This window comes from Nerophis lumbriciformis, linkage group LG03 (assembly GCF_033978685.3).
Source record: "Nerophis lumbriciformis linkage group LG03, RoL_Nlum_v2.1, whole genome shotgun sequence".
In the NCBI taxonomy this organism is placed as follows: Eukaryota; Metazoa; Chordata; class Actinopteri; order Syngnathiformes; family Syngnathidae; genus Nerophis; species Nerophis lumbriciformis.
Window position 1 is genome coordinate 58,380,441 of NC_084550.2, and position 26,582 is coordinate 58,407,022.

Consider the following 26,582-nt stretch of genomic DNA (forward strand, 5'->3'; position numbering starts at 1 on the left):
TGTGGGGGCTGCAAATGTGGCATGTGTGCCCCAGGAGGAAAGGAGATGACCCTTGGAGAAGAAAGGGAGTTGGAGAAAATCAAAAATGGCCTCTCCTATGTTCTAGCAGACAAGCACAGCCAGTTACCCCACTGGGAAGCTGCCTATCCCTGGCGAGGAGACCCAGCCTCTCTCCCTGACAATCGCAGAGCCGTGGAGGCTACTTTCAGGAGGACAGAGTCCAGGCTGGGACGAGAACCCGCTTGGAAAGCAGCGTATGGGAAACAAATCCATGACATGGTCAGAAGAGGTGCGGCTGTCAAGCTATCAGAAGAAGAGATGGATTCCTGGAAGGGCCCAAAGTGGTACATTAGCCACTTGGTCGCCCTGAACCCCCACTCTGCTTCCACCCCTGTGAGAATAGTGTGGAATAGCAGCCAAGAGTTTCAGGGTTGGAGCCTGAATGACCTTCTCCACAAAGGTCCAGATGTACTTAATCCAATAAAAGGAGTTCTCTTACGGTTCAGAAGCGGGCAACATGCTGCCCTGGGCGATGTACGAAAGATGTACAACTCAGTTTGGCTCAAGGATGAAGAGGTCCACCTGCATCGATTCCTGTGGAGGGATGACCCCCTGAACGAAATAGAGACGTTTGCAGTTGTCCGAGTGAACATTGGCGATAAGCCAGCAGGATGTATTGCCCAAGTTGCAATGCGAGAGACAGCTAAACTGCCACAGTTCTCGTCAATGCTCAAAGAACGTAGAGTTTTAGAAGAAGACTGCTACGTCGATGACATCCTGACGTCGGACAATGATCTTGATGCTCTACGAGAGACAACTGTTGGTGTGGAGAAGATCTTGGAGGCAGGAGGGTTCTCTCTAAAACCCTGGGTCTTCTCTGGCCAAAGTGGGAGAGGGGGAACCCAAAGCAGTCCCCAGCTTGGCTGTCCGAGCACGCCGAACATCCTCATCCTCCCAAATCAGATGCAAGAGGAAGACAGCAAAGCCCTCGGGGTTGGGTACGAGCCCGAGTCAGACAAGCTCCGCATCCTCGCTACAATCAACTTCTCAAAGAAGAGGGGGAAGATGAGGACTGGGCTTGACTTAAGAGAGGACGAGATTAGGAGCAGCACTCCTGAGCCGCTGAGCCGGCGCTTGCTTCTTGGCCAAATTGCTAGCCTCTATGACCCCATTGGTCTGGTCTCCCCTGCGAAACAGAAAGGAGTAATACTCGTAAGGGAGTCCTTTCAAGAAGCAAGAAGAGATCGCCCGATGAAGGACACATGGGATGACCCACTGTCACCAGGACTCCGGGAGTCAGCAGTCAGACTTTTTGAGGAGTATGCAAGGCTCGGCCAAGTAAGATTTGACCGGAGCCTCACCCCCCCTGCAGCCTTAGGCCCCCCAATTGGGGTTACATTCTCTGATGGGAGCGAAGCTTCTTACGGAGCTGTGCTTTATCTCCGCTGGGAAACCGAGCCTGGTAAGGTCATCGTGAGGCTGGTGGAGTCGAAGGCCAAGCTTACTCCTCTCGACCAGAAGGGGGATGGAGTTAAAGCTGAACTGTGTGGCGCGGTAATTGCTACTCGCTTGAGGAAGTACTTTGAGAGGCACTGCCGCATCCCAGTCGATCATTGGGTACACCTAGTAGACAGCCAGACGATCCTTGGTGCGATCCAAAAGGACAGTTATGGATATCAGACCTTCTTTGCAAATCGAATCGGAGAAATCCAGAAGGCCGGCCCAGTGGACGCTTGGAAGTGGGTTGAAGGAGACCTAAACATTGCCGATATCCTTACGAGGGGAGCAACTCCTGAGGAGTTGAACGAGGACTCGGAGTGGCAGAACGGGCCTGACTTCCTCAAGTGGCCTGAAAGCAAGTGGCCGGTGAAGACTGCAAATGAAATCGCTGCCACGGTCGCCCCAGAGAGCGTCAAGAAGCTTCAAAGACGCGTATTCTCTGCCGTGGTCACAAGACGACAGAAAAATGAGAGCGACAGCAGAATGAAGCCTCCTGAGCCTGGCGGCCCCAGAACCACTCCACCTCTGTCTATCCTACGGGTGCGGCCCGTGGCCCTTGTGCGCCTCGTTAAGCCTGGGAGGTTTAGCTCCCTCGCCAGGCTGTGCGGGACTGTTGCCTGGACTCGGCGGGCAGTGGAGGCCTGGTTAGGTGGCAGCCACCAGGCCACTGCCAATGGAAATGCAAAGCCTGGTCTTACAGCTGTTGAGAGGACAGAGGCCTTCCATTACCTTGCCCTTGAAGCCCAGGACGGAGTTGAGTTCCGGGATGAAACTCTGGACCGACTCGTGGTCCGAAAAGATGAGGTCACGGGGCTCCTACTCTTCGGAGGACGAATTCAGTCCTGGAATGAAGGCAAGACAGCTATTCCTCTGATCCCTATGCAGTCAAGATTGGCCACATTACTAGCCCAAGAGGCTCATGAGAAGAACCACGAGGGGATTGCAGCAACTCTCCTAAGTACTCGGAGAAAAGCCTGAATCATACAGGGCCGTCGAGCAGTCAGGAGAGTTATAAATGACTGCATCCACTGCCGAAAGCAAAGAGCTAGAGTATGCCAGCAAGTGATGAGTGACCTCCCGCTGGAGCGCACGCAAAGGGCAGGCCCATTCGAGTACACAACCCTGGATCTATTTGGCCCCTATGAAGTCAAGGACGCAGTCAAGGGGAGAGCAAGGAAGAAAGTCTGGGGAATTGTTTTCTGCTGCATGGCTTCAAGGGCAGTCCATGCCGATGTATGCGATGACCAGTCCTCAGAAAGTTTTCTGCTGGCCTACTCCCGCTTTGTTGCCCTTAGAGGTCACCCACGCAAGCTATGGTCCGACAAAGGGACGAACTTCATTGGGGCTAAACCCGCTTTGAATGAGCTCCAAAACCACTTGCGCTGTCTACAAACATCATCTGTTGAGGACATTTCAGCCAAGAATGGGACAGACTGGGCATGGTGCTTCCACCCTGCCGATGCGCCTCACCGGAATGGAGCAGCAGAAGCTGCCGTAAAACTGATAAAAAGAGCCCTAACAAGTTTGAAAGGAGCGACAGACTCTCTCACCTGGGGTGAGTTCCAGACTAATTTTTCAGGCAGCCAACCTGACAAATGAGCGCCCAATCGACGCTCGTGCCCAGGAGCAAGAGGAGTCAGTCGACTACATAACTCCTAACTCTCTCATCCTCGGACGATCCTCAGTGGGAGGAGACACAGATGGACTTGATCTAGTCACCCACCCTTGGCGCAGGCTAAGGAACATCCACAATTTAGTTGACAGATTCTGGGCCAAGTGGAATGAACTAGCCGGTCCAAATCTCTTTGTCCGTGAGAAGTGGCATACAAAGGAGAGAAACGTCAATGAGGGAGACATCGTCTGGATCGCAGACCCTAATGCTATGAGAGGACAATTCCGCTTGGGCATAGTTACAGCCACAAGACCAGACAGGCATGGAGTCGTCAGGGACGTCGATGTCAAGGTTTGTGCTGGCCTTCCAACGACGAATACTGAGAGAAAAGGCAGGACAAATCAACAACTCCCGTCAACCATCATCCTGCAAAGGGATGTAAGGCGGCTGATCGTGCTGATCCCAGCAGAGGATTCGACTCCAGCTGCGACTTCATGACGCTGTCTCCCGGGGCGACTTCAAAGTTCCAGTCACTGCCCCACCCTTTGGCCAAATCAACGCCCCAAAACCCCTTAAAACTATTTGGCTGGTTGGTGTAGGCGGATCGCTGCCACCATGCCCACACAGTGCACACAGTACATATACGAAGATGAGCATCCACACTCCATTTAAAAAAAATAAAATAAAAAAATAAAAAATCATTGTAACTGGATTTTTGAATGTGTGTCACGAAGTGGGGTCTCTAGATTGTGGTGTAAGTTCCTTGGATGGGACATCAGGAACTTAAGTGGGAGGTGTTGGATTTAATATGTGTATTTTTTATGTGTATATGTATTTATGGCGGACTTACCTGGGACTTTAAGATGGGCGGGGCTACCACTGACAGGTGACCATGTCGGTAGCTTTAAAAATGGCGTCATTGTTTCGTTTGTAAAAACAGCGTACTTCGTCACCAGCATACCCCACTGGTAAGATCATTTGTTATGTCCGCTTTGCTTTGTTAGATCAGCTGAATTATTGTTTAAATTCCATGCTTGCCTGCTTTCTTGCTTTTCGGTTTGTTGTAAGTCCGCTGTGTCCGCAGCGCTTGTTGTGCGGCGGACTTGCTGCGTCACAACCAGGGCAAACACTCACTATTTAGTCTTTGAACAACATTGGCAAAATTAACAGTAATGTGTGGATTGAAATCTGCTGGATTAGATTGTTGTCACGTTGCGTGTGTCCAGCTGCATTTCGAAGGTTTGAGTTAAAAATACCGGCACTTTACTTCCTGGTTTGGCTGATGGGATTTGTAGTTCTTTTATGTAGTTTTGCTCATATGTGTAATGTGTGCCTCAAACAGAGTGCCGGTGTTTTATGTCTTTTTAATATGATTGTCCATGAACCATAGAGACATTATAAATAATTCTGATCACATTTAAAACATTATATGACAAATTAATGGTGATAATAGAATGTAATGCTAAAATTAATAAGTTAGGATAAAATCACAGTGATTGATAATATGTCATATCATGGTTGACAACATTATTGTCAGAGTTTGTAGGTGACGAACCCCAAGATGCAGAGAAGGCGGAAGGCATTGTACAAAAAAACATGATTTAATTATACACTAAGGCAAAACAACAAACGAAAGGGTAACAAAAGGCGCGCACAAGGCGGAGAACAAACTTGGCTATGAACAAAAATAGCACAGAGCCTAACTGTGGACAAGAAACCAAAAACACTTACTGTGACACGAAGGAACTAGGACATGAGCAGAGTGAAACCAAAAGTAGACAGAGCTACAACAACAAGTATTAAGAACAACGACACGACAGGTAGAAACGACAATGATCCAGCAGTGACTGGAGGGTAGGACAGGTATAAATAGCAGCTGGCTGATTGACACCAGGTGCCAATCAGCCACAGCTGAAGGGACACAGCACTCAGGGAGAAACAGGAAACAGAACCAAAATAAGAGCGTTGACAGGAAATGACAGAGGAAAAACTAAAACTTGACCAAACTGTCAGGGACAAGCCTGACAGTAGCCCCCCTTCCTATAACGGATACCAGACGTTCTAGGAACCCCCCCCCAAAAAACAGTCCAAAGTCACGGGAGGGTGGAGGGAGGACAAGGAGGTGGGCCACCAGGCCAAGTGTCCCCGCAACCAGCGGGGAAGAGTTAGGTGGCGACGGCGAGTTGAACGCCGCCGCAATTGGCGAGGCGGCTCGACCGCCGGCATGGGAGGACCCACCGGAGACGATGGTGGCGCCCTCTGCTGGCCCACCGGAGAAGATGGCGGTGGCGCCCTCTGCTGGCCCACCGGAGAAGATGGCGGTGGCGCACTCTGCTGGCTCACCGGGGAGGATGGCGGTGGCGCCCTCTGCTGGCCCACCGGAGTGCATGGTGGCGCCCTCTGCTGCTGGCCCACCGGAGAAGAGGATGGTGGCGCCCTCTGCTGCTGGCCCACCGGAGAAGAGGATGGTGGCGCCCTCTGCTGCTGGCCCACCGGAGAAGAGGATGGTGGCGCCCTCTGCTGCTGGCCCACCGGAGAAGAGGATGGTGGCGCCCTCTGCTGCTGGCCCACCGGAGAAGAGGATGGTGGCGCCCTCTGCTGCTGGCCCACCGGAGAAGAGGATGGTGGCGCCCTCTGCTGCTGGCCCACCGGAGAAGAGGATGGTGGCGCCGTCTGCTGCTGGCCCACCGGAGAAGAGGATGGTGGCGCCGTCTGCTGCAGGCCCACCGGAGAGGAGGATGGTGGCGCCGTCTGCTGCTGGCCCACCGGAGAGGAGGATGGTGGCGCCGTCTGCTGCTGGCCCACCGGAGAGGAGGATGGTGGCGCCGTCTGCTGCTGGCCCACCGGAGAGGAGGATGGTGGCGCCGTTGGTTGTAGACCCACCGGACTGCATGGTGGCGTCTGCCGGACCACCGGACTGCATGGTGGCGTCTGCCGGACCACCGGACTGCATGGTGGCGTCTGCCGGACCACCGGACTGCATGGTGGCGTCTGCCGGACCACCGGACTGCATGGTGGCGTCTGCCGGACCACCGGACTGCATGGTGGCGTCTGCCGGACCACCGGACTGCATGGTGGCGTCTGCCGGACCACCGGACTGCATGGTGGCGTCTGCCGGACCACCGGACTGCATGGTGGCGTCTGCCGGCCCACCGGAGTGCATGGTGGCGTCTGCCGGCCCACCGGAGTGCATGGAGGCGTCTGCCGGCCCACCGGACTGCATGGTGGCGTCTGCCGGCCCACCGGACTGCATGGTGGCGTCTGCCGGCCCACCGGACTGCATGGTGGCGTCTGCCGGCCCACCGGACTGCATGGTGGCGTCTGCCGGCCCACCGGACTGCATGGTGGCGTCTGCCGGCCCACCGGACTGCATGGTGGCGTCTGCCGGCCCACCGGACTGCATGGTGGCGTCTGCCGGACCACCGGAGTGCATGGTGACGCCGTAGGTTGCAGACCCACCGGAGATGATGGCGCCGTCTCTTGCAGACCCATTGGGGCGAGAAGTAGCTGTGCCTCCCCAGCTGCACTGCTACTCATAGCCCCTCCCCCAAGGGACGGATCCCAGACGTCCCCAGATAGGACCACAGACGACAGGGGTGGGAGGGAGAGGGCTTGAAAAGCGGCCGAACTTTTCTTCAGATTAGCCACTAAGTCCAAAACTTTGTTAAGCCTCTCCGCCATGGACATCTCTGCGAGATTCGAATTTGGCTGGATCATTATGTCAGAGTTTGTAGGTGACGAACCCCAAGATGCAGAGAAGGCGGAAGGCATTGTACGAAAAAACATGATTTAATTATACACTAAGGCAAAACAACAAACGAAAGGGTAACAAAAGGCGCGCACAAGGCGGAGAACAAACTTGGCTATGAACAAAAATAGCACAGAGGCTAACTGTGGACAAGAAACCAAAAACACTTACTGTGACACGAAGGAACTAGGACATGAGCAGAGTGAAACCAAAAGTAGACAGAGCTACAACAACAAGTATTAAGAACAACGACACGACAGGTAGGAACGACAATGATCCAGCAGTGACTGGAGGGTAGGGCAGGTATAAATAGCAGCTGGCTGATTGACACCAGGTGTGGCCAGGTGCCAATCAGCCACAGCTGAAGGGACACAGCACTCAGGGAGAAACAGGAAACAGAACCAAAATAAGAGCGTTGACAGGAAATGACAGAGGAAAAACTAAAACTTGACCAAACTGTCAGGGACAAGCCTGACAATTATGGTTCAGTTGATGAATTCATGTCTATTATTTACATTATGATGATTCAAGATAGATACATTGTTTTATGTTCATGTTTACTTGTAGGTTATTACCTGCTTCTGCTGCTGCTGCTGCTGCTGCTGCTACTGTTTCTGCAATAGTACCAAATAAAACAAGCAAAAGAGTGCAGTGCGAGTAATTCCTTTTATGCTGAGTGACGACCCCTATTCAGAGGGCCAATACGGAAAAAACTGAACACACTGACTCTGACAAACATCCATCCATCCATCCATCTTCTTCCGCTTATCCGAGGTCGGGTCGCGGGGGGAGCAGCCTAAGCAGGGAAGCCCAGACTTCCCTCTCCCCAGCCACTTCGTCCAGCTCCTCCCGGGGGATCCCAAGGCGTTCCCAGGCCAGCCGGGAGACATAGTCTTCCCAACGTGTCCTGGGTCTTCCCCGTGGCCTCCTACCGGTCGGACGTGCCCTAAACACCTCCCGAGGGAGGCGATCGGGTGGCATCCTGACCAGATGCCCGAACCACCTCATCTGGCTCCTCTCGATGTGGAGGAGCAGCGGCTTTACTTTGAGCTCCCCGTGGATGACAGAGCTTCTCACCCTATCTCTAAGGGAGAGCCCTGCCACCCGGCGGAGGAAACTGATTTCGGCCGCTTGTACCCGTGATCTTGTCCTTTCGGTCATAACCCAAAGCTCATGACCATAGGTGAGGATGGGAACGTAGATCGACCGGTAAATTGAGAGCTTTGCCTTCCGGCTCAGCTCCTTCTTCACCACAACGGATCAATACAGCGTCCGCATTACTGAAGAGGCCGCACCGATCTACCTGTCGATCTCACGATCCACTCTTCCCTCACTCGTGAACAAGACTCCGAGGTACTTGAACTCCTCCACTTGGGGCAGGGTCTCCTCCCCAACCCCGAGATGGCACTCCACTCTTTTCCGAGCGAGAACCATGGACTCGGACTTGGAGGTGCTGATTCTCATCCCTGACAAACAATCCTAATTTCGAGGGGTGCAACAAACATTATTAAAATACTATGTTTGATTTCTGTAGGGCTGTGCATTAACGCCGAGTACACACATCACAACATTGAGGGAGGGATACCGTGGTCACTTCTTCAATTTCAACAAGATAATAACTGATGAAAATAAGAGACACCTGAACCATCTCCCCGTCAGGGAATCGAACCCTGGTCTTCCACGTGACAGTCAGAGATACTGTCCACTATACTAACGAGGACTGCTTTGCACAGCCCTTTCCAAGGGACAAGCCAACGTTCGTGGCTTTTGCCTGCCATGTGACAACCAAAGCATTGCGATTTCATCTTACTGCCATCTCATAATTCCGACAAATTGATCCGTTAAAAGCACTTGTACAGGGTAGTGTGGCCGAGCGGTCTAAGGCGCTGGATTAAGGCTCCAGTCTCTCGGGAGGCGTGGGTTCAAATCCCACCACTGTCATTTTTGTTGGTAGCACACTTGTATCTTCCCTGACTGAGGCGATAAGACCCTGGGCCAAGAAGACAATGGAAGACATGAGGAAGGAAAATCTGTTTGCTCATGTTAGACTTGTATAATGTTTCAACGTCCAAGTCCAAATTCATGCAGCACTTTCCATTGTGTAGTGTTTATCACTTCACTTCACACGAAAGTTCCCCCGGTTCAAAGAATATAATTCATATTTCTGACATGGTAGACTAATGCAATGGGTGCTTCACCTATTTGTCAAGAAACCATGCAGGAAACAAGTGTCTGAAGTAAGATCAGCTCCCTGGTGGTCTAGTGGCTAGGATTCGGCGCTTTCACCGCCGCGGCCCGGGTTCGATTCCCGGTCAGGGAAAAAACGTTCAACCCTATAAGCGTTTGCTCGTAGGTAATTAGTTGTGTTGTAGTAAATAAGACCATACAGGGCTTGGCCTAAAGACTTTGCTAATTCTACAAAGGTTGATTTTTGTGATGCCATGTCGAGCTCGTCATCTGCTGTGTCCGTAACCTTTAATTTGACACACTGACTATGACAAACAATTTTCCCTTTTTGAAGACTTGTCATGCATCCTAATTTCGAGGGGTGCAACAAACATTATTAAAATACTGTGTTTGATTTCTGTAGGGCTGTGCATTAACGCCGAGTCCACACATCATAACATTGAGGGAGGGATACTGTGGTCACTTCTCCAATTTGAACAAGATAATAACTGATGAAAATAAGAGACACCTGAACCATCTCCCCGTCAGGGAATCGAACCCTGGTCTTCCGCGTGACAGGCGGAGATACTGCCCACTATACTAACGAGGACTGCTTTGCCCAGCCCTTTCCAAGGTACAAGCCAACGTTCGTGGCTTTTGCCTGTCATGCCACAACCAAAGCATTGCGATTTCATCTTTCTGCCATCTCATAATGCCGACAAACTGATCAGTTAAAAATAGTCATTCAGGGTAGTGTGGCCGAGCGGTCTAAGGGGCTGGATTAGGGCTCCAGTCTCTCGGGAGGTGTGGGTTCAAATCCCACCACTGCATTTTTTGCTGGTTATACACTTGTATCTTCCCTGACTGAGGCGATAAGACCCTGGGCGTAATTTGGAAAGCTTGCAAAAATAGGGCAAACACGTTGAATTTGGAAACCTCCACGCCAGGTATGCAATAATAAAAACACAACCAGCACAGTTTTAAGGCCCCGCAGCAGCCTCCGGTAAAGCTAAAAGGTGGACGTGTGTGTGTGTTTATCAACATGTCGTTTGAAGATCTCCGCCCCTACTTAAAACATTCTGGCCACTTTTATCTGTTTCTGTATTTGGATCACACCGCAGTAATAGGATGTCTCACTGCCCGGCACAGAGCCACTTGCAGGAGGGAGTTGGCCTGTCTGGTGACATTGTGTAGAAACAACAACCTTAACCTCAACACGGACTACACCAAGAAGACAATAGAACACATGAGGAAGGAAAGTCTGTTTGCTCTTGTTAGACTTGTATAATGTTTCAACGTCCTAGTCGAAAATCATACAGCACTTTCCGTTATGTAGTGTTTATCATTTCACTGTCCCCTAAGACACGAACATTCCCAGGTTCAAAGAATACAATTCGCATTTCTGACATGGTACACGAATGCAATGGGTGCTTCACCTATTTGTCAAGAAACCATGTAGGAGACAAGTGTCTGAGGTCAAATCAGCTCCCTGGTGGTCTAGTGGCTAGGATTCGCCGCTTCCACCGTCGGTTCCAATGGATTTCAAGCATCCGGTTAAAGCCTGGCAAACAGTGTTTAGGACAGGGTCGATCTCGGCAACATGACATGAAGCACTTTTGGCTGTATTGAATCATTAGGTGAGTTCAGTTTCTCAGATAGTGGCAGAATCTGTTCCCCAGCTGGTATCGGCCAGTTTTTTAGGATGCTGTTCCCAACTCCAACCTTAGCTTTAACCCTCTCAATATGATATTTGAAGTTGGCCAAGACAGACTCATTCAGGGTAGTGTGGCCGAGCGGTCTAAGGCGCTGGATTAAGGCTCCAGTCTCTCGGGAGGCATGGGTTCAAATCCCACCACTGCCACTTTTGTTGGTAGCACACTTGTATCTTCCCTGAGTGAGGCGATAAGACCCTGGGCCAAGAAGACAATAGAAGACATGAGGAAGGAAAGTCTGTTTGCTCTTGTTAGACTTGTATAATGTTTCAACGTCCAAGTCCAAATTCATGCAGCATCTTCCATTATGTAGTGGTTATCACTTCACTGCCTAAGACACGAACATTCCCTGGTTCAAAGAATACAATTCGCATTTCTGACATGGTACACGAATGCAATGGGTGCTTCACCTATTTGTCAAGAAACCATGCAGGAGACAAGTGTCTGTGGTAAGATCAGCTCCCTGGTGGTCTAGTGGCTAGGATTCGGCGCTTCCACCGTCGGTTCCGATGGATTTCAAGCATCCGGTTTAAGCCTTGCAAACAGTGTTTAGGACAGGGTCGATTTCGGCAACATGACATGAAGCACTTTTGGCTGTATTGAATCATAAGGCGAGTTCAGTTTCTTGGATAGTGGCAGAATCTGTTCCCCAGCTGGTATGGGCCAGTTTTTTAGGATGCTGTTCCCAACTCCAACCTTAGCTTTAACCCTCTCAATATGATATTTGAAGTTGACCAAGATAAACTGTCTGTGGTTGCATTGAAGCTGTTTTCTGTACCAACGGACTTTAGGCTAACCATTGGTATATGTGTTCTTGAGGTGGAAGGCTGTAATTAAACTGTTGTCAGGGTTTGCTTGTAGGTGATTAGTTGCGTTGTAGTAAACAAGTCCATACAGGGCTTAACCTAAGGACTTTTCTAATTCTACAAAGGTTGATTTTTGTGATGCTATGTCGAGATCGTCACCTGCTGCGTTCCTAACCTTTAATTGGACACACTGACTCTGACAAACAATTTTCCCTTTGTGAAGACTTGTTATACATCCTAATTTCGAGGGGTGCAACAAACATTATTAAAATACTGTGTTTGATTTCTGTAGGGCTGTGCATTAACGCCGAGTCCACACATCATAACATTGAGGGAGGGATACTGTGGTAACTTCTCCAATTTCAACAAGATAATAACTGAGGAAAATAAGAGACACCTGAACCATACGCCCGTCAGGGAATCGAACCCTGGTCTTCCGCGTGACAGGCAGAGATACTGTCCACTATACTAACGAGGACTGCTCCACACTGCCTTTTCGAAGGGACAATCCAATGTTCGTGGCTTTTGCCTGTCATGCCACAACCAAAGCATTGCGATTTCATCTTTCTGTCATCTCATAATTCCGACAAATTGATCCGTTAAAAGCACTTGTACAGGGTAGTGTGGAGGAGCGGTCTAAGGCGCTGGATTAAGGCTCCAGTCTCTCGGGAGGCGTGGGTTCAAATCCCACCACTGCCATTTTTGCTGGTAATACACTTGTATCTTTTCTGACTGAGGCGATAAGACCCTGGGCGTAATTTGGAAAGCTTGCAAAAATAGGGCAAACACGTTGAATTTGGAGTTCTCCACGCCAGGTATGCGATAATAAAAACACAACCAGCACAGTTTTAAGGCCCCGCAGCAGCCTCCGGTAAATCTAAAAGGTGGACGTGTGTGTATGTTTATCAACATGTCGTTTGAAGATCTCCGCCCCTACTTAAAACATTCTGGCCACTTTTATCTGTTTCTGTATTTGGATCACACCGCAGTAATAGGATGTCTCACTGGCCGGCACGGAGCCACTTGCAGGAGGGAGTTGGCCTGTCTGGTGACATTGTGTAGAAACAACAACCTTAACCTCAACACGGACTACACCAAGAAGACAATAGAAGACATGAGGAAGGAAAGTCTGTTTGCTCTTGTTAGACTTGTATAATGTTTCAACGTTCAAGTCCAAATTCATACAGCACTTTCCGTTATGTAGTGGTTATCAATTCACTGTCCCCTAAGACACGAACATTCCCTGGTTCAAAGAATACAATTCGCATTTCTGACATGGTACACGAATGCAATGGGTGCTTCACCTATTTGTCAAGAAACCATGTAGGAGACAAGTGTCTGAGGTAAGATCAGCTCCCTGGTGGTCTAGTGGCTAGGATTCGCCGCTTCCACCGTCGGTTCCAATGGATTTCAAGCATCCGGTTGAAGCCTTGCAAACAGTGTTTAGGACAGGGTCAATCTCGGCAACATGACATGAAGCACTTTTGGCTGTATTGAATCATAAGGCGAGTTCAGTTTCTCGGATAGTGGCAGAATCTGTTCCCCAGCTGGTATGGGCCAGTTTTTAAGGATGCTGTTCCCAACTCCAACCTTAGCTTTAACCGTCTCAATATGATATTTGAAGTTGACCAAGATAGACTGTCTGTGGTTGTATTGAAGCTGTTTTCTGTACCAATGGACTTTAGGCTAACCATTGGTATATGTGTTCTTGAGGTGGAAGGCTGTAATTAAACTGTTGTCAGGGTTTGCTCGTAGGTGATTAGTTGCGTTGTAGTAAACAAGTCCATACAGGGCTTAGCCTAAGGACTTTTGTAATTCTACAAAGGTTGAGTTTTGTGATGCTATGTCGAGCTCGTCACCTGCTGCGTTCCAAACCTTTAATTTGAAACACTGACTCTGATAAACAATTTTCAACGTCCAAGTCCAAATTCATGCAGCACATTCCATTGTGTAGTGTTTATCACTTCACTGTCGCCTAAGACACGAACATCCCCTGGTTCAAAGAATACAATTGGCATTTCTAACATGGTACACAAATGCAATGGGTGCTTTACCTATTTGTCAAGAAACCATGCAGGAAACAAGTGTCTGAGGTAAGATCAGCTCCCTGGTGGTCTAGTGGCTAGGACTCGGCGCTTTCACCGCCGCGGCCCGAGTTCGATTCCCGTTCAGGGAAAAACCGTTCAACCCTATAAGCGTTTGCTCGTAGGTAATTACTTGTGTTGTAGTAAATAAGACCATACAGGGCTTGGCCTAAAGACTTTGCTAATTCTACAAAGGTTGATTTTTGTGATGCCATGTCGAGCTCGTCACCTGCTGTGTCCCTAACCTTTAATTTGACACACTGACTCTGACAAACAATTTTCCCTTTTTGAAGATTTGTTATGCATCCTAATTTTGAGGGGTGCAACAAACATTATCAAAATACTGTGTTTGATTTCTGTAGGGCTGTGCATTAACGCCGAGTCCACACATCACAACATTGAGGGAGGGATACTGTGGTCACTTCTCCAAATTCAACAAGATAATAACTGATGAAAACAAGAGACACCTGAACCATCTCCCCGTCAGGGAATCGAACCCTGGTCTTCCGCGTGACAGGCGGAGATACTGTCCACTATACTAACGAGGACTGCTTTGCACAGCCCTTTCTAAGGGACAAGCCAACGTTTGTGGCTTTTGCCTGCCATGCCACAACCAAAGCATTGCGATTTCATCTTTCTGCCATCTCATAATGCCGACAAACTGATCAGTTAAAAATACGCATTCAGGGTAGTGTGGCCGAGCAGTAGAGATGCGCGGATAGGCAATTATTTCATCCGCAACCGCATCAGAAAGTTGTCAACCATCCGCCATCCACCCGACCTAACATTTAATCAGAACCGCATCCGCCCGCACCCGCCCGTTGTTATATATCTAATATAGACGATGCAAGGCATTAGTGAGGTTATAAAGCTTTTGCCTGTTAAAGAAAGGAGACTGATCCAATGCAGCACAGACATTCGCGTGCCACGCTGTCACGACCCAGACGCACACCAGTGCGCAATCATATAGGAGCCGCGCTGAGCGCACCTCCAAACGCGTCTCGCTGCCGGCGACGGCCGGGTATGGTCCCGACGCTCCAGCGCCATCCATTTTCAGGGCTAGTTGATTCGGCAGGTGGGTTGTTACACACTCCTTAGCGGGTTCCGACGTCCATGGCCACCGTCCTGCTGTCTATATCAACCAGGGTGAGCCCCACCCCTTTCGTGAGCGCACTGCGCGCGGAGTGACCCCTGTTACGTGCCCCCGGCAACGGGGGTGGCGAGCAGGTAAGCTGCGCAGGCGGAGCGCGCGGAGTGACCCCTGTTATGAGCCCCCGGCCATGGGGGTGGCGGGCAGGTAAGCTGCTTACCTGCTGTGCGTGACGCCGGCCGCGGCGAAGGCGGACGAGGCGGGGTGTCGGTGCGGTGGGCGCGGTGGTGACCCTGGACGTGCGTCGGGCCCTTCTCGCGGATCGCCTCAGCTACGGCTCCCGGTGGGGCCCTCTCGGGGGAAGGGGCCTCGGTCCCGGACCCCGGCGAGGCGTCCCTTCTCCGCTCCGTAAAAGTGTCCATCTATTCTTTTTTTTTTTTCTGCTGTTGTGGCATATGCTGCAGGTGCCTGCTCGTTTTTCGTATGTGGGTAACAACATTTAACTATGTATATATATTTCCGAATTGGTTTAACTGCCACCCGCCTGAATCTATTTAGAATCTTTTTTTTTTTTTTTTCAACCGCTCCACCCGACCCGCGGATAAAATCTAATTTTTTTAAATTTCATCCGCCCGATCCGCGGATAATCCGCGGACTCCGCGGTTGTGCCCGCAAACCGCGCATCTCTACCGAGCAGTCTAAGGCGCTGGATTAAGGCTCCAGTCTCTCGGGAGGCGTGGGTTCAAATCCCACCACTGCCATTTTTGCTGGTAACACACTTGTTTCTTCCCTGACTGAGGCGATAAGACCCTGGGCCTAATTTGGAAAGCTTTGGAAAACTTGCAAAAATAGGGCAAACACGTTGGCTTTAGAGTTCTCCACGCCAGGTATGCAATAATAAAAACACAACCAGCACAGTTTTAAGGCCCCGCAGCAGCCACCGGTAAAGCTAAAAGGTGGACGTGTGTGTATGTTTATCAACATGTCGTTTGAAGATCTCCGCCCCTACTTAAAACATTCTGGCCACTTTTATCTGTTTCTGTATTTGGATCACACCGCAGTAATAGGATGTCTCACTGGCCGGCACGGAGCCACTTGCAGGAGGGAGTTGGCCTGTCTGGTGACATTGTGTAGAAACAACAACCTTAACCTCAACCCTCTTTTGTTCATGGATACCTTGCAACGATCCTTTTCTCAGATCTTGGGCGATTTAGGCCAAGGCCAGGACCAAAAAGGCCACACTTCTCTGGAGCCGGGCAGAATAAATTTGCTTAGGCAGAGAGAGGATTTGTGTGAGGCTTTCTCCCGGCGGCTAGAGCAGAGGGCCAACCTGTTGCTGTGATGGCAGTCAATCAAGGCTTATACTGAATGTAGGAAGTTTTGCGTTGATTTTTAATGTCTTCTTTGCTGGTTCTTAGTCAAACAGAGCGAGACAAGGGTCTGTTTCTTGTTTGAGCTTTTCTTCTGACGTCTGATATAGGAAGGATCAATGCCTGACAGCAGATAGGGATTGTCGGTTTTAATAGATTTCAAGCATCCAGTTAAAGCCTTGCAAACAGTGTTTAGGACAGGGTCGATTTCGGCAACTTGACTGCAACATGACATGAAGCACTTTTGATTGAATCATAAGGCGAGTTCAGTTTCTCGGAGAGTGGCAGAATCTGTTCCCCAGCTGGTATCGGCCAGTTTTTTAGGATGCTGTTCCCAACTCCAACCTTAGCTTTAACCCTCTCAATATGATATTTGAAGGTGACCAAGATAGACTGTCTGTGGTTGTATTGAAGCTGTTTTCTGTACCAACCGACTTTAGGCTAACCATTGGTATGTGTGTTCTTGAGGTGGAAGACTGTAATTAAACTGTTGTCAGGAATTGCTCATAGGTGATTAGTTGCGTTGTAGTAAATAAGACCATACAGGGCTTGGCCTAACGAATTTTCCCTTTTTGAAGACTTGTTATGCATCCTAATTTCGAGGGTTGCAACAAACGTTTGTAAAATACTGTGTGTGATTTCTGTAGGGCTGTGCATTAACGCCAAGTCCACACATCACAACATTGAGGGAGGGAGACCGTGGTCACTTCTCCAATTTCAACAAGATAATAACTGATGAAAATAAGAGACACCTGAACCATCTCCCCGTCAGGGAATCGAACCCTGGTCTTCCGCGTGACAGGCGGAGATACTGTCCACTATACTAACGAGGACTGCTTTGCACTGCCCTTTCCAAGGGACAAGCCAGCGTTTGTGGCTTTTGCCTGCCATGCGACAACCAAAACTTCGCGATTTCATCTTTCTGCCATCTCATAATGCCGACAAACTGATCAGTTAAAAACACTCATTAAGGGTAGTGTGGCCGAGCGGTCTAAGGAACTGGATTAAGGCTCCAGTCTCTCGAGAGGCGTGGGTTCAAAGCCCACCACTGCCATTTCTGCTGGTAACGCACTTCTATCTTCCCTCACTGAGGCGATAAGACCCTGGTCCTGCTTTGGAAAGCTTGCAAAAATAGGGCAAACAAGTTGGGTTTGGAGTTTTCCACGCCAAGTATGCAATAATAAAAGCACAACCAGCACAGTTTTAAGGCCCCGCAGCAGTCTCCGTTAAAGCTAAACGTTGGACGTGCGTGTATGTTAATCAACATGACGTTTGAAGATCTCCGCCCCTACTTAAAACATTCTGGCCACTTTTATCTGTTTCTGTATTTGGATCACACCGCAGTAATAGGATGTCTCACTGGCCGGCACGGAGCCACTTGCAGGAGGGAGTTGGCCTGTCTGGTGACATTGTGTAGAAACAACAACCTTAACATCAACATGGACTACACCAAGAAGACAAAAGAAGACATGAGGAAGGAAAGTCTGTTTGCTCTTGTTAGACTTGTATAATGTTTCAACGTTCAAGTCCAAATTCATGCAGCACTTTCTATTATGTAGTGGTTATCACTTCACTGTCGCCTAAGACACGAACATTCCCTGGTTCAAAGAATACAATTCGCATTTCTGACACGGTACACGAATGCAATGGGTTCTTCACCTATTTGTCAAGAAACCATGCAGGAGACAAGTGTCTGAGGTAAGATCAGCTCCCTGGTGGTCTAGTGGCTAGGATTCGGCGCTTCCACCGTCGGTTCCAATGGATTTCAAGCATCCGGTTAAAGCCTTGCAAACAGTGTTTAGGACAGGGTCGATCTCGGCAACATGACATGAAGCACTTTTGGCTGTATTGAATCATAAGGCGAGTTCAGTTTCTCGGATAGTGGCAGAATCTGTTCCCCAGCTGGTATCGGCCAGTTTTTTAGGATGCTGTTCCCAACTCCAACCTTAGCTTTAACCCTCTCAATATGATATTTGAAGTTGACCAAGATAGACTGTCTGTGGTTGTATTGAAGCTGTTTTCTGTACCAACGGACTTTAGGCTAACCATTGATTTATGTGTTCTTGAGGTGGAAGGCTCTAATTAAACTGTTGTCAGGGTTTGCTCGTAGGTGATTAGTTGCGTTGTAGTAAACAAGTCCATACAGGGCTTAGCCTAAGGACTTTTCTAATTCTACAAAGGTTGATTTTTGTGATGCTATGTCGAGATCGTCACCTGCTGCGTTCCAAACCTTTAATTTGAAACACTGACTCTGACAAACAATTTTCCCTTTTTGAAGACTTGTTATGCATCCTAATTTCGAGGGGTGCAACAAACATTATTAAAACACTGTGTTTGATTTCTGTAGGGCGGTGCAGCAACGCCGAGTCCACACATCATAACATTGAGGGAGGGATACTGTGGTCACTTCTCCAATTTCAACAAGATTATAACTGATGAAATTAAGAGTCACCTGAACCATCTCCCCGTCAGGGAATCGAACCCTGGTCTTCCGCGTGACAGGCGGAGATACTGGCCACTATACTAACGAGGACTGCTTTGCACAGCCCTTTCTAAGCGACAAGCCAATGTTCGTGGCTTTTGCCTGTCATGCCACAACCAAAGCATTGCGATTTCATCTTACTGCCATCTCATAATTCCGACAAATTGATCCGTTAAAAGCACTTGTACAGGGTAGTGTGGCCGAGCGGTCTAAGGCGCTGGATTAAGGCTCCAGTCTCTCGGGAGGCGTGGGTTCAAATCCCACCCCTGCCATTTTTGTTGGTAGCACACTTGTATCTTCCCTGACTGAGGCGATAAGACCCTGGGCCAAGAAGACAATAGAAGACATGAGGAAGGAAAGTCTGTTTGCTCTTGTTAGACTTGTATAATGTTTCAACGTCCAAATCCAAATTCATGCAGCACTTTCCATTGTGTAGTGTTTATCACTTCACTTCACATAAGAGTTCCCCTGGTTCAAAGAATACAATTCACATTTCTGACATGGTACCCGAATGCAATGGGTGCTTCACCTATTTGTCAAGACACCATGCAGGAAACAAGTGTCTGAGGTAAGATCAGCTCCCTGGTGGTCTAGTGGCTAGGATTCGGCGCTTTCACCGCCGCGGCCCGGGTTCGATTCCCGGTCAGGGAAAAACCGTTAAAACCTAAGAGCTTTTCCTCGTAGGTGATTAGTTGAGTTGTAGTAAACAAGTCCATGCAGGGCTTAGCCTAAGGACTTTTCTAATTCTACAAACGTTGATTTTTGTGATGCTATGTCGAGCTTGTCACCTGCTGCGTCCCTAACCTTTAATTTGACACACTGACTCTGACAAACAATTTTCCCTTTTTGAAGACTTGTTATGCATCCTAATTTCGAGGGGTGCAACAAACATTATTAAAATACTGTGTTTGATTTCTGTAGGGCTGTGCATTAACGCCGAGTCCACACATCACAACATTGAGGGAGGGATACTGTGGTCACTTCTCCAATTTCAACAAATGGGTTGTACTTGTACTTGTATAGCGCTTTTCTACCTTCAAGGTACTCAAAGCGCTTTGACACTACTTCCACATTTACCCATTCACACACATTCACACACTGATGGAGGGAGCTGCTATGCAAGGCGCTAACCAGCACCCATCAGGAGCAAGGGTGAAGTGTCTTGCTCAGGACACAACGGACATGACGAGGTTGGTACTAGGTGGGGATTGAACCAGGGACCCTCGGGTCGCGCACGGCCACTCTCCCACTGCGCCACGCCGTCCCTGATAATAACTGATGAAAATAAGAGGCACCTGAACCATCTCCCTGTCAGGGAATCAAACCCTGGTCTTCCGCGTGACAGGCGGAGATACTGTCCACTATACTAACGAGGACTGCTTTGCACAGCCCTTTCCAAAGGTCTTTTGCCTGCCATGCGACAATCAAAGCATTGCGATTTCATCTTTCTGCCATCTCATAGTGCCGACAAAATGATCAGTTAAAAACACTCATTCAGGGTAGTTTGTCTGAGCGGTCTAAGGCACTGAATTAAGGCTCCAGTCTCTCGGGAGGCGTGGTCTCAAATCTCACCACTGCCATTTTTGCTGGTAACACACTTGTATCTTCCCTGATTGAGGCGATAAGACCCTGGGCCTAATTTGGAAAGCTTTGGAAAACTTGCAAAAATAGGGCAAACACGTTGGCTTTGGAGTTCTCCACGCCAGGTATGCAATAATAAAAACACAACCAGCACAGTTTTAAGGCCCCGCAGCAGCCTCCGGTAAAGCTAAAAGGTGGACGTGTGTGTATGTTTATCAACATGTCGTTTGAAGATCTCCGCCCCTACTTAAAACATTCTGGCCACTTTTATCTGTTTCTGTATTTGGATCACACCGCAGTAATAGGATGTCTCACTGGCCGGCACGGAGCCACTTGCAGGAGGGAGTTGGCCTGTCTGGTGACATTGTGTAGAAACAACAACCTTAACATCAACACGGACTACACCAAGAAGACAATAGAAGACATGAGGAAGGAAAGTCTATTTGCTCTTGTTAGATTTGTATAATGTTTCAACGTCCAAGTCCAAATTCATGCAGCATGTTCCATTATGTAGTGGTTATCACTTAACTTTCGCCTAAGACACGAAAATTCCCTGGTTCAAAGTATACAATTCGCATTTCTGACATGGTACACGAATGCAATGGGTGCTTCACCTATTTGTCAAGAAACCATGCAGGAGACAAGTGTCTGAGGTAGATTAGCTCCCAGGTGTTCTAATGGCTAGGGTCCGGCGCTCCACAAACAACCAGCCTAGTCACTGACAGCTTCCAGATTTTGTTGGTTGCATTGCACAGGCAGGAGAGAGCAGACTAACAAATGACTCATCGTCTGCACTCCTCCACACTAACATGCTGTAGAACTATCCTCATAGCCTCTTTTGTTCATGGATACCTTGCAACGATCCTTTTCTCAGATCTTGGGCGATTTAGGCCAAGGCCAGGACCAAAAAGGCCACACTTATCTGGAGCCGGGCAGAAAAAATTTGCTTAGGCAGAGAGAGGATTTGTGTGAGGCTTTCTCCCGGCGGCTAGAGCAGAGGGCCAACCTGTTGCTGTGATGGCAGTCAATCGAGGCTTATACTGAATGTAGGAAGTTTTGCCTTGATTTTAATCTTTTCTTTGCTGGTTCTTAGTCAAAAAGAGCGAGACAAGGGTCTGTTTCTTGTTTGAGCTTTTCTTCTGACGTCTGATATAGGGAGGATCAATGCCTGACAGCAGATAGACATTGTCGGTTCTAATAGATTTCAAGCATCCAGTTAAAGCCTTGCAAACAGTGTTTAGGACAGGGTCGATTTTGGCAACTTGACTGCAACATGACATGAAGCACTTTTGATTGAATCATAAGGCGAGTTCAGTTTCTCGGATAGTGGCAGAATCTGTTCCCCAGCTGGTATCGGCCAGTTTTTTAGGATGCTGTTCCCAACTCCAACCTTAGCTTTAACCCTCTCAATATGATATTTGAAGGTGACCAAGATAGACTGTCTGTGGTTGTATTGAAGCTGTTTTCTGTACCAACTGACTTTAGGCTAACCATTGGTATATGTGTTCTTGAGGTGGAAGACTGTAATTAAACTGTTGTCAGGAATTGCTCATAGGTGATTAGTTGCGTTGTAGTAAATAAGACCATACAGGGCTTGGCCTAACGAATTTTCCCTTTTTGAAGACTTGTTATGCATCCTAATTTCGAGGGTTGCAACAAACGTTGTAAAATACTGTGTCTGATTTCTGTAGGGCTGTGGATTAACGCCAAGTCCACACAGAGGTGGGACCAAGTCATTGTTTTGCAAGTCACAAGTAAGTCTCAAGTCTTTCCCCTCAAGTCCGAGTCAAGTCCCGAGTCAAGACAGGCAAGCCCCGAGTCAAGTCCAAAGTCAAGACTGGAAAGTCTCAAGTCAAGTCCTAAGTCCTGCATTTTGAGTTTCGAGTCCTTTCAAGTCCTTTTAACCACAGACTAATATATTAACACAGATTGTGTATGCTTTTCAAACGCTGTATTTATTTATTAAAACAAGTGCATTTTAAATTGCAGGAAAGAAAATTGTGCTGACATTGCACTTTATAATAGCACTATTAACCAGTCATTTTAAACATTAACTCATTCCTTTACAGAACAAACACACTAAAAAATAAAGTGCAAATGTACTTATTTGTACAAAAGTGTTAACATTGAAAAAACATGACATATACGTGAACATAACAAAAAAGTTGTACTTTTTATATGTCAGGGCCCTATGCTGCATTGCATTTGCAAAAGACCAAATTAGCCAAGAGTCTGTCAGTCATTTGTGCACGATGGGGGCGTAGTATGATGCCACCATGGCTGAAAACTCGCTCCACTGGAGCACTGGAGGCAGGCACTGCCAAGACTCTCATGGCCACTCGGAACAGTGAAGGAAGAGTCTTCATGTTCAATGCCCAGAACAAAAGGGGGGAGAGAGTTTTTTTTGGGTTGGTGCACTACTTAAGTAAGTGTATCTTGTGTTTTTATGTTGATTTAATTAAAAAAAGAAAAAAAAAAAAATATATATATATTTCTTGTGCGGCCCGATACCAATCGATCCACGGACCAGTACCGGGCCACGGCCCGGTGGTTGGGGACCACTGAGGTAAACAACCAACAGTATGTCAGAAAGCTAGCTAAAACGGTACACATATTCATAATATAGTATACATTTTAACTGACCTTTATTTTACTATTTTTGTCTTTTTTTAGGTGGCTAAAATACGCGGTGCTGCTGACCGCCGTCTAACGTTACGTGTGATATATTGACTAACGTAACCCTGCTTGAAAAAAATCACTGAACAAAAAGTATGAATAAGGTAGTGAACTGCAACAGATTCCCGTGTTTGCAATAATGTTATAACGTTAGCAGTGAGTTTACAGCCACACTGATTTAACTACACAGCAAATAAAAGTCACGTTACTTAGCCAATAAACGTTATCTTACATTCAAAACTTACCGTTCTTTGTGCAACTTCAAATGCCGGACGAAGTTGGAAGTTGTTGCCTCTCCATCAGTAATTTTCGAACCGCATGTGTTGCATACTGCAAACCGTTTTGTGTTGACCACCTCGTAATTTTTATACCCAAACTAAATTATTTTAGGTATCATTTTTTGTTCACTGGCGTGTGGTTTGGACATGTCTTCTTCGTTGGTTGTCCTGCAATTTGATTGGATGAATGCTGTGTGATGAAAACAAAGTAGATCTAATTTGATTGGCTGTTGTACTGAGAGCACACCAGCTGACACACGCAACGCTGATAGCTAGACAAGTACACAATGAAAAATACGGAGCGCTCCCGAATAACTTTTTCATCTTTGGGTTTTGGGGAAAGTAGCAAGTCATGTCAAGTCATGTCAATTCAAAAGGCTCAAGTCCAAGTGAAGTCACAAGTCATTGATGTTAAAGTCTAAGTCAAGTTGCAAGTCTTTTTACATTTTGTCAAGTCGAGTCTAAAGTCATCAAATTCATGACTCGAGTCCACACATCACAACATTGAGGGAGGGATACTGTGGTCACTTCTCCAATTTGAACAAGGTAATAACTGATGAAAATAAGAGACACCTGAACCATCTCCCCGTCAGGGAATCGAACCCTGGTCTTCCGCGTGACAGGCGGAGATACTGTCCACTATACTAACGAGGACTGCTTTGCACAGCCCTTTCCAAGGGACAAGCCAACGTTCGTGGCTTTTGCCTGCCATGCGACAATCAAAGCATTGCGATTTCATCTTTCTGCCATCTCATAATTCCGACAAATTGATCCGTTAAAAGCACTTGTACAGGGTAGTGTGGCCGAGCGGTCTAAGGCGCTGGATTAAGGCTCCAGTCTCTCGGGAGGCGTGGGTTCAAATCCCACCACTGCCATTTTTGTTGGTAGCACACTTGTATCTTCCCTGAGTGAGGCGATAAGACCCTGGGCCAAGAAGACAATAGAAGACATGAGGAAGGAAAGTCTGTTTGCTCTTGTTAGACTTGTATAATGTTTCAACGTCCAAGTCCAAATTCATGCAGCACTTCCCATTGTGTAGTGTTTATCACTTCACTTCACATAAGAGTTCCCCTGGTTCAAAGAATACAAATCGCATTTCTGACATGGTACACGAATGCAATGGGTGCTTCACCTATTTGTCAAGAAACCATACCGGAAACAAGTGTCTGAGGTAAGATAAGCTCCCTGGTGGTCTAGTGGCTAGGATTCGGCGCTTTTACTGCCGCGGCCCGCGTTCAATTCCCGGTCAGGGAAAAAACGTTAAACCCTACGAGCGTTTGCTCGTAGGTGATTAGTTGCGTTGTAGTAAATAAGTCCATACAGGGCTTGGCGTAAGGACTTTTCTAATTCTACAAAGGATGATTTTTGTGATGCTATGTCGAGCTCGTCGCCTGCTGCGTCCCTAACCTTTAATTTGACACACTGACTCTGACAAACAATTTTCCCTTTTTGAAGACTTGTTATGCATCCTAATTTCGAGGGGTGCAACAAACATTATTAAAATACTGTGTTTGATTTCTGTAGGGCTGTGCATTAACGCCGAGTCCATACATCACAACATTGAGGGAGGGATACTTTGGTCACTTCTCCAATTTGAACAAGATAATAGCTGATGAAAATAAGAAACACCTGAACCATCTCCCCGTCAGGGAATCGAACCCTGGTCTTCCGCATGACAGGCGGAGATACTGTCCACTATACTAACGAGGACTGCTTTGCACAGCCCTTTCCAAGGGACAAGCCAGCGTTCGTGGCTTTTGCCTGCCATGCCACAACCAAAGCATTGCGATTTCATCTTTCTGCCATCTCATAATGCCGACAAAATGATCAGTTAAAAACACGTATACAGGGTAGTGTGGCCGAGCGGTCTAAGGCGCTGGATTAAGGCTCCAGTCTCTCGGGAGGCGTGGGTTCAAATCCCACCACTGCCATTTTTGCTGGTAACACACTTGTATCTTCCCTGACTGAGGCGATAAGACCCTGGGCCTAATTTGGAAAGCTTTGGAAAGCTTGCAAAAATAAGGCAAACACGTTGGCTTTGGAGTTCTCCACGCCAGGTATGCAATAATTAAAAACACAACCAGCACAGTTTTAAGGCCCCGCAGCAGCCTCCGGTAAAGCTAAAAGGTGGACGTGTGTGTATGTTTATCAACATGTCGTTTGAAGATCTCCGCCCCTACTTAAGACATTCTGGCCACTTTTATCTGTTTCTGTATTTGGATCACACCGCAGTAATAGGATGTCTCACTGGCCGACACGGAGCCACTTGCAGGAGGGAGTTGGCCTGTCTGGTGACATTGTGTAGAAACAACAACATTAACCTCAACATGGACTACACCAAGAAGACAATAGAAGACATGAGGAAAGAAAGTCTGTTTGCTCTTGTTAGACTTGTATAATGTTTCAACGTCCAAGTCCAAATTCATGCAGCACTTTCCATTATGTAGTGGTTATCACTTCACTGTCGCCTAAGACACGAACATTCCCTGGTTCAAAGAATACAATTCGCATTTCTGACATGGTACACAAATGCAATGGGTGCTTCACCTATTTGTCAAGAAACCATGCAGGAGACAAGTGTCTGAGGTAAGATCAGCTCCCTGGTAGTCTAGTGGCTAGGATTCGCCGCTTCCACCGTCAGTTCCAATGGATTTCAAGCATCCGGTTAAAGCCTTGCAAACAGTGTTTAGGACAGGGTCGATCTCGGCAACATGACATGAAGCACTTTTGGCTGTATTGAATCATAAGGCGAGTTCAGTTTCTCGGATAGTGGCAGAATCTGTTCCCCAGCTGGTATCGGCCAGTTTTTTAGGATGCTGTTCCCAACTCCAACCTTAGCTTTCACCCTCTCAATATGATATTTGAAGGTGACCAAGATAGACTGTCTGTGGTTGTATTGAAGCTGTTTTCTGTACCAACTGACTTTAGGCTAACCATTGGTATATGTGTTCTTGAGGTGGAAGACTGTAATTAAACTGTGGTCAGGAATTGCTCATAGGTGATTAGTTGCGTTGTAGTAAATAAGACCATACAGGGCTTGGCCTATTGAATTTTCCCTTTTTGAAGACTTGCTATGCATCCTAATTTCGAGGGTTGCAACAAACGTTTGTAAAATACTGTGTCTGATTTCTGTAGGGCTGTGCATTAACGCCAAGTCCACACATCACAACATTGAGGGAGGGATACCGTGGTCACTTCTCCAATTTCAACAAGATAACTGATGAAAATAAGAGACACCTGAACCATCTCCCCGTCAGGGAATCAAACCCTGTTCTTCCGCGTGACAGGCGGAGATACTGTCCACTATACTAACGAGGAAAGCTCACAGCCTTTTCAAAGGGACAAGCCAATGTTCGTGGCTTTTGCCTGTCATGCAACAATCAAAGCATTGCGATTTCATCTTTCTGCCATCACGTAATGCCATCAAATTGATCCGTTAAAAGCACTCATTCAGGGTAGTGTGGCCGAGGGGTCAAA

General features: G+C 47.9%; 15 non-coding genes across 15 annotated transcripts; 9 read left to right on the forward strand and 6 right to left on the reverse strand.

Moving 5' to 3' along the window:
- The first annotated feature begins 8,719 nt into the window (after positions 1-8,719).
- On the forward strand, positions 8,720-8,801 carry trnal-aag (transfer RNA leucine (anticodon AAG)). Its single transcript has one exon. It is a non-coding gene; the product is annotated as a tRNA-Leu (tRNA).
- A 307-nt stretch (positions 8,802-9,108) lies between these two features.
- Positions 9,109-9,180, forward strand: trnae-uuc (transfer RNA glutamic acid (anticodon UUC)). Its single transcript has one exon. It is a non-coding gene; the product is annotated as a tRNA-Glu (tRNA).
- A 384-nt stretch (positions 9,181-9,564) lies between these two features.
- trnad-guc (transfer RNA aspartic acid (anticodon GUC)) lies at positions 9,565-9,636 on the reverse strand. The gene has a single exon. It is a non-coding gene; the product is annotated as a tRNA-Asp (tRNA).
- A 1,169-nt stretch (positions 9,637-10,805) lies between these two features.
- trnal-aag (transfer RNA leucine (anticodon AAG)) lies at positions 10,806-10,887 on the forward strand. The gene has a single exon. It is a non-coding gene; the product is annotated as a tRNA-Leu (tRNA).
- A 2,761-nt stretch (positions 10,888-13,648) lies between these two features.
- trnae-uuc (transfer RNA glutamic acid (anticodon UUC)) lies at positions 13,649-13,720 on the forward strand. Its single transcript has one exon. It is a non-coding gene; the product is annotated as a tRNA-Glu (tRNA).
- Positions 13,721-14,104: 384 nt separating this feature from the next.
- Positions 14,105-14,176, reverse strand: trnad-guc (transfer RNA aspartic acid (anticodon GUC)). The gene has a single exon. It is a non-coding gene; the product is annotated as a tRNA-Asp (tRNA).
- A 2,673-nt stretch (positions 14,177-16,849) lies between these two features.
- On the reverse strand, positions 16,850-16,921 carry trnad-guc (transfer RNA aspartic acid (anticodon GUC)). Its single transcript has one exon. It is a non-coding gene; the product is annotated as a tRNA-Asp (tRNA).
- A 139-nt stretch (positions 16,922-17,060) lies between these two features.
- Positions 17,061-17,142, forward strand: trnal-aag (transfer RNA leucine (anticodon AAG)). Its single transcript has one exon. It is a non-coding gene; the product is annotated as a tRNA-Leu (tRNA).
- A 1,407-nt stretch (positions 17,143-18,549) lies between these two features.
- Positions 18,550-18,621, reverse strand: trnad-guc (transfer RNA aspartic acid (anticodon GUC)). The gene has a single exon. It is a non-coding gene; the product is annotated as a tRNA-Asp (tRNA).
- A 139-nt stretch (positions 18,622-18,760) lies between these two features.
- trnal-aag (transfer RNA leucine (anticodon AAG)) lies at positions 18,761-18,842 on the forward strand. The gene has a single exon. It is a non-coding gene; the product is annotated as a tRNA-Leu (tRNA).
- A 307-nt stretch (positions 18,843-19,149) lies between these two features.
- On the forward strand, positions 19,150-19,221 carry trnae-uuc (transfer RNA glutamic acid (anticodon UUC)). Its single transcript has one exon. It is a non-coding gene; the product is annotated as a tRNA-Glu (tRNA).
- A 4,466-nt stretch (positions 19,222-23,687) lies between these two features.
- trnad-guc (transfer RNA aspartic acid (anticodon GUC)) lies at positions 23,688-23,759 on the reverse strand. Its single transcript has one exon. It is a non-coding gene; the product is annotated as a tRNA-Asp (tRNA).
- Positions 23,760-23,898: 139 nt separating this feature from the next.
- Positions 23,899-23,980, forward strand: trnal-aag (transfer RNA leucine (anticodon AAG)). Its single transcript has one exon. It is a non-coding gene; the product is annotated as a tRNA-Leu (tRNA).
- Positions 23,981-24,743: 763 nt separating this feature from the next.
- On the reverse strand, positions 24,744-24,815 carry trnad-guc (transfer RNA aspartic acid (anticodon GUC)). The gene has a single exon. It is a non-coding gene; the product is annotated as a tRNA-Asp (tRNA).
- A 139-nt stretch (positions 24,816-24,954) lies between these two features.
- trnal-aag (transfer RNA leucine (anticodon AAG)) lies at positions 24,955-25,036 on the forward strand. Its single transcript has one exon. It is a non-coding gene; the product is annotated as a tRNA-Leu (tRNA).
- Positions 25,037-26,582: the final 1,546 nt, after the last annotated feature.